General features: G+C 42.0%; 1 long non-coding RNA gene across 1 annotated transcript in view; it reads left to right on the top strand.

Annotated features, from left to right (window-relative positions):
• LOC122549576 (uncharacterized) overlaps positions 1 to 17,513 on the top strand; it is a 49,348-nt gene that overhangs the window by 15,266 nt on the left and 16,569 nt on the right. Inside the window, exon 4 of the long non-coding RNA XR_015756840.1 lies at positions 2,668 to 2,785. This is a non-coding gene — a long non-coding RNA (uncharacterized LOC122549576). The remainder of the gene's footprint in view (positions 1 to 2,667; positions 2,786 to 17,513) is intronic.

Below are 17,513 nucleotides of genomic sequence, written 5' to 3'. Positions count from 1 at the left end.
TTAAGAGAAACCTGAACTAGGACACTACGCCTTTTGTATGTCAGGTTACCAATAGTCTACACCTCTAATATTGCTACCAAAGTGCATGATGTCACGCTTTTCCACATTGTATTCCATCTGTCACTTCTTTGCCCACCCTCTAAGCCTGTCCAATCCTTCTGCAGTGTTTCTGCTTGCTCAATACTACCTGTCCCTCCACTTATCCTCGTGTCATTTGCAAACTTAGCAACAATGCACTCAGTTCCTTCATCCTGATCATTAATGTATAATGTGAATAGTTTTGGTCCCAACACTATCCCCTACAGACTCCAAAATCACTGGCTGTCATACTGAAAAGGACTTCTTTATCCCCACTCGTTGCTTTCTGGCAGTCAATAAATCCTGTATCCATGCCGATACATTGCACCTAACACCATGAATCTTTTTCTTTTTAGGCAGTGTCCTGTGCAGGACCTTGTCTAAAGCTTTCTAGAAATCTGCATAGATCAGATCCACTGGCACTTCCTTGTCTAACTTTCTCATTACCTACTCAAAAAATTTGAACAGATTTATCACCCATGACCTCCCCTTGACAAACCTCTGCTGACTCAGTCCTATTTTACCATGCACTTGCAGTACTCTCCAGTCTCATTGTTAATAATAGATTTGAAAATCTTGCCAACAACCAAAGTCAGAGTAACCAGATTACAGTTTCCTATCTTCTGTCTCCCTCCTTTCATAAACAGGGGTGTTACATCAGCTATTTTCCAATTCTCTGGGACTCTCTCTGACCCCAGTGTTTCTTGAAAAGTCACAACCAATCCCTTTCCAAACTCCTCAGCTATCTCTTTCAGAACTCTGGGGTGTAGTCCGACAGGTCTGATTGATTTATCCTTCTTCAGACCTTTCAACATCCCCAGCACGTTCTCTTTAGTGATGGCCACTACACTCACCTCTGCTCCCTGACTCTCTTGAAGTTCTGGTATGTTGCCAATGTCTTCCACAATTAAAACAGATGCAATTTCTTCATTCTCCATTACTACTTCTCCAGCCTCAATTTCTAATGGTCCAATGTCCATTTTTTTCCTCCCTCTTACATTTTTTTCTCCCTGTTACTGCTTTTTTAAATTATCCTGTCTTTTTTTAAAGGCTTCCCAAACCTCTGGCTTCCCATTAATCTTCACCACAGTATATGCTTTTTGTTTGTTTTTATAGTATCCATGACTTCTCTTGCCAGCCATGATGTCTTATCCTCCCCTTAGCATATTTCTTCTTTGTTGGGATGAATTTCTGCTGTGCCTCTTGAATTACCCCCAGAAACTACTGCCATTGTTGCTGCACCAACTTCCCTGCCAGATTCCGCCTGAATTGCTGTGCTCTTCCAGCACCACTGATCCAGAATCTGGTTTCCAGCATCTGCAGTCATTGTTTTTACCTCGTTGATTTTATCCCCTTCTAATCAACTCTGGCCATCTTCTCCCTCATGTTTTTGTAGTCACTTTTATTCAATTGTAATACCATTACGTCTAATTCCAGTTTCTGCCTCCCAAACTGCAGAGTAAATTCTGTCATATTATGATCACCGTCCCCAGGAGTTCTTTCCCATTAAGCTCCCAAGTCAAATCTGCCTAATTACACATCACCAAATCCAGAATTGGCCATTCCCTAGTGGACTCTACCACAAGATGCTCCAAAAGCAATCATCTAATGGATATTCCACAAATTCCTTTGCTTGAGATCTGTTAACAACCTGATTTTCCCAGACCACCTGCATATTGAATTCCCCTAAGGTTGTTATAAAAGTGCCTTTTTTACATGCCTTTTCTATCTCCTGATTAATTTTCTTCTCCAGGCCTGTACACAACTCCCATTAGGGTCTTTTTTTATGCTTTTGCAGTTCCTCAACTCTACTTACATAGATGCTATGCTTTCCAACTTTATATCACTTCTTGTTATTGATTTAATTTCATTTCTTTCTAGCAAGGGAAGACTGCCCCCTGTCCATTTGCATGTCCTATAAATAGTATGTGCATCCTTGGATGTTTAATTCCCAGCCACCTCTCTGTGATTCCCACAACATTGTACCTGCCAATTTTAATCTGTAATACAAGCTCATTTACCTTGTTTCATATATTGCATACATTTAAGTACAACACCCTTAGTCCTGTATTGACTGTCCCCCCCTTCTCATAGGTGGCCCCTTATCTGTTGCATCTGAAGTTAGATTTCTGACAACTTTTATTCGTTCTGTCCTCTTACTTGTTCTGGAAACTTCAATAATCTCTGCTAAGCCCTGCTCCCTTTAAATTTTTCCAGAGCTTTCCGTGTGATTGTACCCACCCTTACTATTTAGTTTAAAGTTCTATCCACAGCCTGAATGAACTCAAATTTCCTGACTGAACTTTAGCCCAGCACCACCACTTTCAATATGAGCAACTTCTAGTCAGCAGTGGAGTGTAGGGATAATTGTAATAGCTTTGTTAAATTCCAATGAGGAGAGAAATGTCCAGAAATTTACAGTAGAAGAAGCAGAATAATGTCAAAAGTTGAGCTCATAACCCCTGATGTTAACCAGCTGGCTATTGTTCTAATGACAACAATGATCTTTTACCACTATGTTGTTGTCTCACAGAAATATTGCTGCTTTACATAATGATCTCTCTGTAATTTCTTGCTGCAATTGTACAGGGCCTTGGTGACATCACATCTGGAGGATTGGGTTCCTGATGACCAGGAGTCATAATCTAAGGATACAGGATGGCTATTTAGGATTCAGATGAGGAGAAATCTCTTCACCCAGAGAATGGTGAGTTGATGGAATTTCTGCCTCTGAAAGAGGTTGAGGCCAAGACATTGAATGTTTTCGAGGATGAGTTAGATATAGTTCTTAGGATTAAAGGGATCATATAGTAAGGGGAGAAAATGGGAGAGGATACTGAGTTGGCTGATCTGCTGTGATCATATTGAATAGCAGAGCAGGCTTGAAGGAATGAATGGTCTACTCCTGCTCCTACTTTTTTATGTTTCTACGATATGGCCTGATATTTCATCCCAAAAGTTTTCTTCTCATGGATTATTCTCCTGGACAAAAACAAAGGCTATTTTATTTTTACATTGCAATGTGCATTCCATTGTGGAATTTGCAAACATTCAAACTTTTATACCAGTGAATTGGCTCATTAGCAGCCTGAAAAGTGTCCGAGGACCAGTACTGCAGATGAATACTGGTCAGACTTTGAATATTCCCATGAACAGAATTGTTTTAAATGAAATCTTTTTGTTGAAAGATCATTTTGCTCCACTATTTTCGGTCTCATAAAGAGCTGCAAGAAAAATATATTTACACCTAAGTGGTGGAAAACATGGCCTGGTATACCATTCTGGCCTTCTGTCCAAACAGTGACTTTATGAGGAAATTACGTACAAATGTATGAATATACATAGTTGAAGCAGAAGAAGGCTAATTGGCCCCTCAAGTCTGCTCTACTATTCGGTAGATCATTGCAGATCTGATTGTGGCCTCTATTTCACATTCTCACCAGCCCTTGATAGCCATTAGCCCTTGTTAGTCAAAAATTGATCCGCCTTTGCCATGAAAATATTCAATGACCCTGCCTCTATTCTGAGTAAGAGTACCAAAAGCTCTTGATCCTCTGAGAGAAATGAGAGATCTTCATCTCTTATATTGCAATTTCTTATTTTTTAAAATTGTGACCCCTCATTCTAGATTGGCCAACCGGGCACCAAACCTCTGAGCAACCACCCTCTCATAGAGTTACAGAGCCATAGAGTCAAAAGGTATGGAAACAGATCTTTTGGTCCGACCATTTCATGCCGACCATGTTCCCAAACTAAACTAGTCCCACTTGACTGTGTTTGCTCCATATCCCTCCAAATCTTTCCTATTCATGTATTTATCCAAATAGTGACCCCAGGATCTTATAAAGATCATTTCAAAAAGAGCCCCTTTCATTCTTCTAAGTTCCGTTGGATACAGGCCCAATCTGTTCAACCATTGCTCATAAAATAACCATCATCATCTCAAAGAATTAGTCAAGCAAACCTTCTCTGAACTGCTTCCAATGCATTTGTTACCTTGTTTAGATTAGAAGGCCAAATCTATATACAGTATCTCAGACGTGGTGCTACCATTACCCGGTATAGCTCATGGAAGACATTCTTCTTTTATATTTCATTCCCCTTGCAATGAATGACAACAGCTGGAAATGTGTTGCTGGAAAAGCGCAGCAGGTCAGGCAGCATCCAGGGAACAGGAGAATCGACGTTTCGGGCATAAGCCCTTCTTCAGGAATGGGGAAGGTTTGTCCAGCAGGCTAAGATAAAAGGTAGGGAGGAGGGACTAGGGGGAGGGGCGTCGGAAATGTGATAGGTGGAAAGAGGTCAAGGTGAGGGTGATAGGTCAGACTGGGGTGGGGGCGGAGAGGTCGGGAAGAAGATTGCAGGTTAGGAAGGCGGTGCTGAATTCGATGGATTTGACTGAGACAGGGTGGGGGGAGGGGAAATGAGGAAACTGGTGAAATCCGAGTTCATCCCTTGTGGTTGGAGGGTTCCTAGGCGGAAGATGAGGCGTTCTTCCTCCTACCGTCGTTTTGTTGTGGTCTGACGATGGAGGAGTCCAAAGACCTGCATATCCTTGGTGGAGTGGGAGGGGGAATTGAAATGTTGAGTTACAGGGTGGTTGAGTTGGTTGGTCCAGGTGTCCCAGAGGTGTTCTCTGAAACGCTTCGCAAGTAGCCGGCCTGTCTCCCCAATATAGAGGAGGCCACATCGGGTGCAGAGGATGCAATAGATGATGTGTGTGGAGGTGCAGGTGAATCTGTGGCGGATATGGAAGTTTCCTTTGGGGCCTTGGAGGGAGGTGAGGGGGGAGGTGTGGGCACAAGTCTTGCACCTCCTGCGGTTGCAGGGGAAGGTGCCGGGAGTGGAGGTTGGGTTGGTGGGGGGTGTGGATCTGACGAGGGAGTCACGGAGGGAGTCCCCTTCCTCGACCTTTCTATTTCTATCTCAGGCGACCGAATCAACACGGACATCTACTACAAACCGACCGACTCCCACAGCTACCTGGACAACACCTCCTCCCATCCTGCCCCCTGTAAAAACGCCATCCCATTCTCCCAATTCCTTCGACTCCGCCGCATCTGCTCCCAGGAGGACCAGTTCCAAAAACGCACAACCCAGATGGCCTCCTTCTTCAAGGACCGCAATTTCCCCCCCCGACGTGGTCGACGATGCCCTCCACCGCATCTCTTCCACTTCCCGCTCCTCCGCCCTTGAGCCCTGCCCCTCCAACCGCCACCAGGACAGAACCCTACTGGTCCTCACCTACCACCCGACCAATCTCCACGTACAGCGCATCATCCGCCGTCATTTCCGCTACCTCCAAACGGACCCCACCACCAAGGATATATTTCCCTCCCCTCCCCTATCAGCATTCCGTAAAGACCACTCCCTCCGTGACTCCCTCATCAGATCCACACCCCCCACCAACCCAACCTCCACTCCCGGCACCTTCCCCTGCAACCGCAGGAGGTGCAAGACTTGTGCCCACACCTCCCCCCTCACCTCCCTCCAAGGCCCCAAAGGAAACTTCCATATCCGCCACAGATTCACCTGCACCTCCACACACATCATCTATTGCATCCTCTGCACCCGATGTGGCCTCCTCTACATTGGGGAGACAGGCCGGCTACTTGCGGAGCGTTTCAGAGAACACCTCTGGGACACCTGGACCAACCAACCCAACCACCCTGTAGCTCAACATTTCAATTCCCCCTCCCACTCCACCAAGGATATGCAGGTCTTTGGACTCCTCCATCGTCAGACCACAACAAAACGATGGTTGGAGGAAGAACGCCTCATCTTCCGCCTAGGAACCCTCCAACCACAAGGAATGAACTCGGATTTCACCAGTTTCCTCATTTCCCCTCCCCCCACCCTGTCTCAGTCAAATCCATCGAATTCAGCACCACCTTCCTAACCTGCAATCTTCTTCCCGACCTCTCCGCCCCCACCCCAGTCTGACCTATCACCCTCACCTTGACCTCTTTCCACCTATCACATTTCCGACACCCCTCCACCTAGTCCCTCCTCCCTACCTTTTATCTTAGCCTGCTGGACAAACTTTCCCCATTCCTGAAGAAGGGCTTATGCCCGAAACGTCGATTCTCCTGTTCCCTGGATGCTGCCTGACCTGCTGCGCTTTTCCAGCAACACATTTCCAGCTCTGATCTCCAGCATCTGCAGACCTCACTTTCTCCTCAATGAATGACAACATACCTACTTTGCATTAAATGCCTATAAGGGTAATATAAAATGACAAAAAGCTGCATATTTGAAATATATAGGGATCCAACAATTGTGTGCTATACTGAGTTAAGCCAATAGTAAATCAGAGCACACAATTGTCCAGTTGCTTTTAGAAGCTGCTTAACACCCTGAAATATTGCAATTTGGTTTCCTGTTTTAAGGGATTTACTTTTACAATGGCTATGATAGATCTCTGTCAAGGATCAAACTGTTCCTCCACACAGCTTCTGTAATGAGGAACACCACAGCATAACTTAATCATAACAATACGAGGAAAAGGGAAAAAAAATTCAACATCTGGGGACCAGGTTTAATATCCACTACATACTTACTGTCAGGAACAATCAGAGAAGATGGCATCCATGTGCTATTTGTAGCAAAACTATAAACACAAACTGCGCTCTCCTATTTACAATTCCACTAAACACCAAATAAGAAAATAATCTTTTCTCAAGTCTGTTTACGAGAAGACCCTTCTGTGCAGATTCGTTTTTCATTCACTTCAAACTGGTCATTTTTATAGATTTGAAGAGTTATTGTGGGCGCTGACTGTGTGTAAACAGCTAGACTGAGTGCACTGACAGCAATGTGAGGAAGTGAGAGTGTGGTGACCAGTAACAATATAATACAGATGTTGCAAATACTCTGTTTATTCTGGACATTCCTGTATTCATCAAAGAAAAAAAAAACAAGGCAAAAATGCTGAATCTCCAGCATTCCCTAACCTTTATTTAAGGTTAAGCTGCTTTCTAGGTTTTTCTTGCTATGACTCTACCTCTTCTATCTTTCTGGAACTTATTAGCTCAGAACATGTAGCTTCATAAGAAATGGCTGAGAATACCTTTCCTGAAATAATTTCAACAGTAATAAATACTGAATACATGATCACGCTGAATCTTCAGAGGGATTGTCCAGCTGCTTCCTCCAATAATCATGATATTGAGTTCAAAGATTTGATTTTCTCTGAGCTCGACTGACTTGATTAGATGTACAGTAGCTCAGATTTTTCACTTCAAATGGCAGAGGTCTAATTTGAAAACCGAAAACACGAGCTGCCACAAATGTGGGAATACAGCCAAATTCTCACTCTTCCCTGTGGTTCAGTGTTTTGAGTTGTTTGAACTATAGTTCAAGTTCAGTGAGACTGAGGTCAGGCCTGGTTCAGCCACAGCAGAAAGTCAGAGTGTCCCTGTGCTGGAAGAAACACTTGAGGTCTCTCACTGTCATAGAAAGGAATTTGTAGTCATGAAGGCTCTTGTCTTAGTTCCTGTAAATGAGCATTTATGGGTGAAGGGGTTAAGCCAGAGTTATTTGGTCACTGATTATGCACGGTACCCTGACTCCACAAACTGTTCCCACATATCCTTTTACCTCACTTCAGCACAGTCTGTCTTTGGTCAGCAGCACTATGCCATGTGGAGCTGTAATGATACACCATTCATTAGAATTGTGTTGAGGGGCCTACTGTAGAATTCACCCTTTCTTCAAGGCTAATCTCACCCTGAGCTTTTGATTTGTGCTGCATTCTTAAGGGATTACTGGTTTTCAGTTTCCAAGAAGAGGGAAAGAAGAAAAGACTGCTTCGAGAAGCCTTTTCTGAAAAGGCTTTACCCATGTTATATGGAATTTCAAAAAGGAAAACCTTATTGCATTTCTTTGATATTATTATAATCACAGAACCTCATAGTGTTTACTTGTTCTATTCTGTTCCTTCTGCTGTTATTAGTTCACCTCCTTCACAGTATGTCCTTGATAATTGCACACTACGAGCGATAGAAATATATAATAATGAAATTACCAGAGAATGAAGCAAAGTTTCTTTTGAAATATGATCATTATGCATCACAGATGATCCTGAATTTGGAAAGCATTTACTCTCAGTTTTAATGCTGGAGGTTGTCATAAAAAAGGTTTTATGTGATCTTTTTATTATTGCAGATAAGTAGGACATGCTATGGCATGGAGGTTGTCTATTTAGGCATTCAGCTTATTTTGAATCTATTTATTTGACATGTACTGTCCTCGCAATCACAGATTTCCTTTTCTTTCAGCTTGCTGATATTTTAAATTCAAACATTACCAACCTTACTTTGTAAGAGCTTGCAGGTTCTGGGTTGATAAGTCACAGTGACACTATATTCTATTTGAGTGTAGAACATCTAACCAGGAAGCAACACGATCACATAATTGGGTGCAATCTGTAAAGGATGTCAGCAATGATAGCCAGCCAACCAATTAGCCAACAAATCTGGGCAAGCAGAGCAACTAAACTTTAAGCATGTGGAAAATTGGGAGTAAAAATCAAAACTTTTAGAAAAAGAATGATGAAGTCCAAATCAAAATGAGAAATGGAAACAGCTTGTACTTATATAACACTATTCCCCTAGTAACATGTCTTATAACAAGAATGTTATCAAACAAAATTTGACATATGCCATATATTACACAGATGACCAAAAGCTTGATCAAGGAAGTAGGTTTTAAAGAACATGGACTGAAGAAAAGGCCATTTGGCCTTTCAAACTTATCCCCCCATCCAATGAGCTGAACTGAATTTTAATCCCATTTAGCTGCTTCAGCTCTATATTCTTTAGCTAGCAAAAAATTATCAGTCTCAGATTTAAAATGATTAATTGAGCTAGCATCAACTGTTATTTGTGGGAACATGTTCCATGCTCCCACTTTTTCACTGCCTCTGATTTGAAGGTTATGTGCCTCACTTAATGTTCTCCCAATAGTGAAGGATGTTTTTTCTTTGTATAGCCTTTCATGTTCCTTTTAGAATCCTAAATTTCTCAATACAGTTACCCTCTAACTTTCTGTATTCTATGGAAGATGAGCCTAGCTGATGTAACCTTCTCTCAAAATGTAATCCTTGAAGGCCTAGGAACAATTTACTAAATTTCAAGATTCTGGGAGGGAGATGGAGAAGTTTAAGGAGGGATTTCCAAAGTTTTAGTTCTGAGCACGTTGCTACTCGAGGTGGAGTGCTGAATCTTAAGGAGAGATGAAAGGCAAGAATTTGAGAAACCCAAGTATGTTAGACAACTGTAAGCAGTGACAAAGATAAAGAAGTTAGAGGCTATTTGAGATCAAGTATGAGAATTTTAAACTGGAGGTGCTAACATTATTTGAAAGCATGAAACGGATAAAAATGAATAAAATCATACACTCAACTTATTCTGTATATTATGTTCACTCGGATGCACTTGAAAAGTTTTGACTTCCTCTTACTCATTTCTAAGGCATTGTGGTAAAATGTAAAATAAATTCCAAGTAACACCATATGGAAGCATAAAATCACTAGAGTATGCAATCAGTGAGTAATGTCTGTTTATCTGCAGTCATGCATTTTCAAAAATCCGTACACAAGTTAGATCATGAACTCCATATTATAAGTAAATGTAAAAACATGCTATGAAAAATAGTTAACAATTCCAACTAGAATTCTAGATTTTGTTATTCTTTTATCCTGTGATTTTGGTTTCAAGACATCCTATTTGAGACGAAGGCAAAGTCACAATGGTCTTCAGGCTTAGTCCTCAATGTAACACATTTATTATACATTAATAACAAATACTGCTATAAATGGTAATCATAGATATGCCAGATTCTGATCTTATGATGGCATTAGATAAGGACTAATCCAGCTTCATGGTGCATTCATGTCTATTGCTCTCAAGGTTATCTCTCATTCTAGAGTGTCCTAACTTTGCCTACACGGTGATATTTATGCTCCGTGCTGTGTTTTTGTGTGATATCATCACCAAGTTGCTCCAGGGTCTTGAAGCTCTGACATAAAACACCCTTCTCCAAGCTCCTACCTCTGTCATGAATATTCATTAATGGGTTTTTAGAGGTTCTCAAATGAGCTTTTTTTTAGGTTACATCATTTGACAACATTTACTGTATATTTTTTATTAGTGATTTTGTTTGTTTTTTTGCTGGCTTTTTTTGTTTGTATCAAATATGTCTGCTGTGTTGTCATTCATGCAGATTTTACTCTGCATCTGAAGCACTGAATTTGACACCATTTGATCAGATTCCAATTTCACATCTTTTAAAGAATAAACTCAATAAACTCCTTGGTTATTCAATAAAACTTTGAATTTACTGTTCAAACCATTAAAATAATAAAGACTTCTGTAAAAAATAAAAGCAAATTACTGCAGATGCTGGAATCTGAAACCAAAAGAGAAAATGCTGGAAAATCTCAGCAGGTCTGGCAGCATCTGTAAGGAGAAAAAAGAGCTGACGTTTCGAGTCTAACTCACCCTTTATCAAAGGGTCAAAGGGAGCTTTGACAAAGGGTCAGTTAGATTCAAAATGTCAGCTCTTTTCTCTCCTTACAGATGCTGCCAGACCTGCTGAGATTTTCCAGCATTTTCTCTTTTCGTTAAAGACTTCTGTAACTTCACTGTCTGATATTTTGAAGAGCATTAATGATTTTTATTCCAGATATTTTCTCCTTTTTCAATCTTTTCTTTAATCTTGGACCTAAAGTTTGTTGTTGACTGAATAATCAAATCTGTTAACTCTCACCTTTGCTCCTCAGCCTTATTTTTTGGTTAGGAGTGAAACTTATTTATTCCATCTCAAGGGATCAAATTTGTTTTGCTTGTCCAATAATCAGATTCTCTATGTAGATACTCAATTTAGATTTAAACCTTTAGTTGCAAGTGGGCTTTTACTGTTCTTACTGCTATTCGAGATGTTGTTTCTCCTCTGGCTGCATTTACAGACACTGTGGAACAGACATGTTACTCCCAGCAAACGTGTGCATGGACATTAATGGATGCAGCCATGAATAGGGAGGGGAGTGGGGTTGGACCAGGGGATGGGGCAGGGATCAGGGATCAGGCTGGGGTGGTAGTGACATCAAAGTGGGTAGTGGGTAGTGGGTATGTCGGGTGGAGGGAGTAGATCAGATGGAGGATTTGGTTAGCTTGGTCTGGGTTGGTGATGCGGGGGGAGAAACAAATCTAGCAGGACAGCTTCAGTCCATTTTCTCCCTCCCTCCCCACTCATCCATTGTTTATCCATTATCTACCCCCTCAGCCCTGTCTGCGCTGTTCACCCTTCCACCATCCACCCATCCCTGATTCCATTTCAATATTGTGCCTATTGTGTGCACATGCAGAGTGTGGACTTTATGCACAACACTAAGATGTAAAGGATGTGGAACCATGCACATGCATACTTCTAGGTGATAAATACATTTCTGAATACATGCACAGTTTCCCTTCAGCTCCCGTGGCAGCAGACACTGCCTTACCATAATATTATTGGCCATGAATAGCTTTTTGGAGCTTACAGGGGAGGTAATAGCCTACTGGTATTGTCACTGAGCTGTTAATCCAGAGACCAGACAATGTTCTGGGGACCCGGTTCAAATCCTACCATGGTAGATAGTGGAATTTGAATTAAGTAAAAAATGAACTCTGGAATTAAGAGTCTAATGGTGACCATGGAACTGTTGTTGATTATCTGGTTCCTTATGTCCTTTAGGGAAGGACACTGCCATCCTTACCTGGTTTGGCCTACATGTGACTCTAGACTCACAGCAATGTGGTTGATTCTTAACTGCTGTCCGGGCAATTAGAGATTGGGCAATAAATACTGCTTGGTCAGTGACATCTCATCCCATGAATGAATAAAAAACAATGTACTGCTGGTTTCTCTGGAAGAGTCTTCTGTCCAGAGATGTTTTCTTTATTATAGCAGCTCTGTAGCTTTTTTTGGCTGCAACCTGGAGTCAAAACTTTGCTGACAATTTCTTGAAAAATTATTTTTTGAAATCTTCTCTTCTGCAAACAATCTCAAATTTGTTTACTGATCCTAAGTGCTGCCCCAATTTTCTATTCAGTGAAGCTTGTAGCTATCCCATCTTTTGTCATGTGGTTTGATGCCACACTATTAGTTTGGGCTGAAGAGAGACTGGGCATCATTGCAAGGTTGGTCCAGGGTCCTGATGCTCTTACTCAATCATTACAGGTAGTTATTCTATAACATGATGGTCATGTTCTTGTGTGACCGTGTGGTATATAAAAACCACACAAGAAAAATAGCACTTAAAATGTTGATGATGCAATCTTGTTATAGCCAACACACATTTTGAAAGTTCGTACTTTAGAAACAGTGTCTCCTATTTGTCAATTGCGTTACAGCCAATTCTCATGGACAAAACATATGTTATAGCAGAATGACCTGTACTGTATGGTTGACTAGTGGTTAAATATTATAATGCAACGTAGGATGTGTGAAGTAGCTACATGACTGGGGTGAGAATGTACTGAAGTGTCTGAAACATAAGCCAGGTAACTTTAAAACTACCCTTCCAAAGTCAAGCCAGTGCAAACAAATTAGATGACCAATTCTGTTACAGAAAATAGTACTGGTCGCCATTTTGTGAAACTGGGGAACCTGAATTAATTCCTGAAAGCACACATCAGGTGAAAGCTCAGATAAACTGTGGTAAAATTTAGATTGAGTCAGTCATGACTGTCCTCTTAAATTTGCTTTTGTATTCTGTAAGTAGAGGGCCTCTTCCTGCTCTGCTCCCCAATTCCTCACTGCCTTAATTATCAGTCTATTAAATAAATTTAAAAAATGCAGTTCTCAGGAAAGCAATGCAATTTTCATAGGTGCAATGTTGAAGAAGGAAAAGATACTTGGGAATCTTGTAGTTCTGCATGTAACCTATTATGTCAATAACAGTGTTAACATGGGAGCATTAAATTTGAGGGCTCCCAGATAGGTCGCACCTTCTGGTCCTGGAAGAGTTGAGGTAGGAGGCTGGAAGGGCGTTTCACCAAGCCAAGTGATGGAGATGGTCCCCAATGCCTTCCTGTCTCCGATAGAATTAAATTCTGGGTGAGCGGGTCCATGGTTGACTTCCCCGTGCTGTCATTCACTCAGGCCTTTCAGAGGTCAATTATGACCACTTAAGGGTCTCAGTTCACTGTTGCTGGGAGTAAGTCAGCTTCACGTGGGTCTGCTGACCAGTATCTTTCTGGAGGCAAGAAGACTATTGGCTGCTTGACTTAGGGGGGGGGGGTGGAGGTAGGCCACAATCAAAAGCAGTCAGTGTCTGATGAAAGCACGAACATAATGAAACAGGGGCTGGCCACTGAAGCCACCTATACCCTTGCCTCCGATTTGCTGCCTTCCTCTCCCCATCCACCGAGGCCCTGGAAACCCTTAACTGCACCCTCGTCAAAATATCACTAGCCCTACCCCCTGGATCCTTGCACTTCTGGTTTGCTTTCCCAGCAGCAACCGCAGCCTCTGCTTAGCTGGTCAGCCCTCTCAGTAGGGACTGCTGCTGCACAGGATGTGATTATGGATTGATGCCCATTGGAAGCCTCAAATTTGCCTGATTGGCAGAATGTTCACTGAGTTTTTCCCCACAAGATGCTGCATATCCCTTGTCAGCTCTTCAACTGGTGGGCAATGGAATATTTCATCCTCTCTGTGTATTATTTCTGTCAAATTTCTGAACCAAACTCTGGTGAAGAGTGGGGCAAAGAGTGGGTGGGTGTTGTGGGAAGTGGTGTAAAATGGAAAAGGCCTTGGTCAAAGTGAGAACTTTTAAGTGCTGACAGTTTTCTAAGCTTATTTGTTTTCATTTGGCACTGCTTACCATGAACACCATGGTGAAGAAACACAAGATGTTCACCCTGTATCAGCTGTGGCACCAGTGGATGATGGAAACAAGCTTTGCAAAGGCAATGGACTTGTGTTGGCAAGGATGTTGGGAGTCACAAAAGGTCTAAAAGGCAAACTGGCAGCAAGTGTCTTAAACATTTCTTTGCCCTTTTTATTGTTTATTTTTCTTCCTTCTCATCTTTGATGAATGAACTTTGACACCTTGATGTCAAGCGGACAGGTTGGACCACCTGACAGGACCATCCTCAAACTGTCTTTGGTTTCCTGCCAGAAAGTATTCAAAAACACACTTATTGTTTGTGGCTCATTGCAATGCTTTAATTGTTGCATCCAAAAATGGCTATTCAAATGGTGGAACTGTTTGCATGACCTATCCCCGTCCAGTATTTCCGGTCACCTACAAAAGTGATACCACAATGCTCTGAACTATCTACATTCAACACAGCTCAACTGGGAGTGGAATAGGCACAAAGCAAAATTCCTCACTCTGGCTCTAAGCATCTTGGTTACACATCTAAAGGTACAATATTGGTATTCGCCATTGACAGGAATCTCTTACCCAATCCAGCAGGATTCCCAAATGCCCAATGTAACGAGTAAGAAAATGCTTTTCTGTCTCCAAGCTCATGACAATGGGACACAGAAAATTCCTGTGCTCAATGCAGATTTGGACTTTTTTCCTTGTTCTCGTTGCTTTAAATTGACAGGTTTATCCAACAGAAATTGATGCTGATGTTCTTCCAGTTTTGGATAGACTAGGGTCAGGTCATGCCATGTTTGGGCCTTGGAGTGGCATTTATTTCTGTCTGTGACAGTCCGTTAATAATGAGCAACTGACTATTGAGTATGCTATATTTTTAGTTCTATGTTTAAATAGAAAAACATGACCACTTTGCATAACCTCCTATGCCTGTGCACTGTTTACATGAAAGGCAGTCAGATGTAATGCAGTTAATGCAAACATGTCAGTCAGGCACAGTCTCGAAATATACAAATATTGTTTTGAAGCAGCGTCTTGTGGAATCTGGTGAGTGTGTTCATATGAATGTCATCATGCCTCAGACATGCTGGAACTGCTTGACATTTGCTCTGCACGTGTGAAAATGGCCGTCAAACTCCTGAGCATGTTTGAAGCTTGTGGTTGCGTTTTGTTTCCTCAAAAGGACCTGGCTTTGACCTCTGGCTGCCTGACTGGTGGACTGGGCCAACTGTCTCTCTGATCCAGTGGTAAACTGTCCCTGTGTCCTTTAAACTAAAGAGGTGAGTGGCACGTAGCCAAATGGGTGTTGGGTCAATGCCTCAAAATTGAGGCAAGTGACTGAGAGCAGGATAAGTTGTTGGCTAATCGAGGGGAAGGGCAGGCAAGTTGAAAATGAGGGGAGAGAGGTCATGATTGTGGAAAGTGAAGGTACTGACATTACAGCGACTGCAATGATTTTTGTGGGTCTTTGAAGAGGAAAGTTAACAGAAATTGCTTACTTTGTCTATGCGCAGTCTCCATCCAGTTCTGTTCTAAAATGATCATCGGGAGATCTAATGCATTCCAGAACTACAATTTCCAAGTGTAATGTGGTCTGTCACCGGAAATAGATGCAAACATTGGGCTCCTGGTGGAAAGCCCCTTTCAGAATGGAGCCAGTCACCTTGCCTGTATGAATCGAAAATAAATGACTACTTTTCCCATCTTGAGATTGTTACTGTTTTACTGATGCTCACATGCCAGCCACAGATAGGACCTTGTATGTTAATGGCCAGCATAAAAGCAATTTATAGTTACCTAGATTCAGGTATTTCTGTCACTGAAGCCAACAGATCAGCAGTTAAGCAGTACCAATCCCAACATGATAGCAATAGAATAGCAACCAACATGTTAGCCCTTAGCACAGCAACTCATGTCAGCCTGTGACATCAAACACAAAATGACATGCAACGTGGTAAACCTAACAAACATAATAGCAGGCAGTATACCAACAATAGCACACAGAGGGTGAGCAGAAAATGATGGGGCCCACCACACATGAACCCACACACACCACTGCCTACATCAAATGACAGTAAACAATGTAATGTTTGTGTTCCACTGAATGGAAACCATATATACGTGGAAAGGGTGCTAGTGACAAAAACACATGTATTAAAATACTCCTTGAAATTCAGAGCCAAAGGTATTCTACTGTCTAATTACAGAATCACTGTGTAATCCAGTGGTGGTCGAGATCTTAGTTGAGGGAGGAGGTGGATATCCAAGTAGCAGACCGGAAGTAATTTTATCCAGACAAGGCTTCATTTACCGGAACCCTTGCCTGGCCCATAGCAGCAGCAGGATTTTGGGCTCTTGCAGGCACCATGCCCCACCCAAGGCTAAGATCGATGTAGAAACTACATGTAGAAACTACATGTAAGAAACTACTACCATTCATCCAGTCAAAGATTCACTTTGAAATTTAAAGCCAAGGAAGCAATTGTGGCCCAACTGACAAATTCAGAAAGGATGGCTGGCTTGAGAGGTGCCATCTCAGCCTGTGATTTAAAATTGGAGTAAACCAAATCAGGGCCTTTCCCCTCCAGGAATTGGGTGCTTCTCCCTGTTACACAACTGCATTTGCTTGATTTATGCTGGAAAGTGAGAGCCAAACTTGAGACCAGGTCTGTCACTTTCTTGGATCTGAATCAGAGCTGTTGCTATGAAGTCACCAATGCAACAACCAGAAAAATGTCATTAAATGCCAAACAGCCATAGATACAGTGAAACTTGCTGTTGATTGCTACTCCACTTATATATAGTCTCTTCCATGTCATGAATTCCTGATTAGAATCGGTCGAGAGTGGGTGGCATGGTGGGGAAGTCTATGATTACTTCCAAAAAGCTTCACATTTTCAAAAAAATGATACCTGTAAATGGTCAGGATGACCCACGACTTGTATATCTTTTTGAACCTCTGGATATGTTTCTGAGTCTTTCTCATTCTACTTCTCTGAGAGCCGAGATCTGAAACACAAAACCTGTGATGAACCACTGATGTTAAAACGTCGCTCATCCATCCAGTAGCACAGTGCACCCGAATGGTAACACTTTCTCTTTCTTACTTTGTAGTTATCTCAGTTTTAGTTCAGGTATGGTTTGTTTAAGCAAAAGAGTCTACTGTTCCCTATTGCTAAGGTGTTTTTGACCCCTCTTGTACTGTCACAGAACACCAGTATGCACAGTCTCTATCTGGAACTTGGATAAAATAGTGAGCTACATGTCATAGATTTGTCTCGCATGTGGAGTATCTTGATATTATCTGGACTGACATGGGGAGCCTCACTTGCAGGCTGAGATATTTGGAAGAAATCCAATTGCTACCTGACCATGACAGAACACCTTAAATAGTGTGCCACTGTGTCACTCCCTGGCCTTAGCTTTGTCTCATATTAGCATAAACCTGGCTAAAGACAATTCCATAGCTTCTTGCAGCACACAAACACAACATTCAGCTTGTCCTGCTTGTGTTCCAATTCTTTGCCAGATTCATCCCACTCTTTCCCCAAAGTCTTTC

Source organism: Chiloscyllium plagiosum, unplaced genomic scaffold, assembly GCF_037043375.1.
Source record: "Chiloscyllium plagiosum isolate Xiang-an unplaced genomic scaffold, Cpla_swu_hap1 HiC_scaffold_4, whole genome shotgun sequence".
NCBI lineage: Eukaryota > Metazoa > Chordata > Chondrichthyes > Orectolobiformes > Hemiscylliidae > Chiloscyllium > Chiloscyllium plagiosum.
This window is presented reverse-complemented; position numbering and strand designations above follow the sequence as displayed.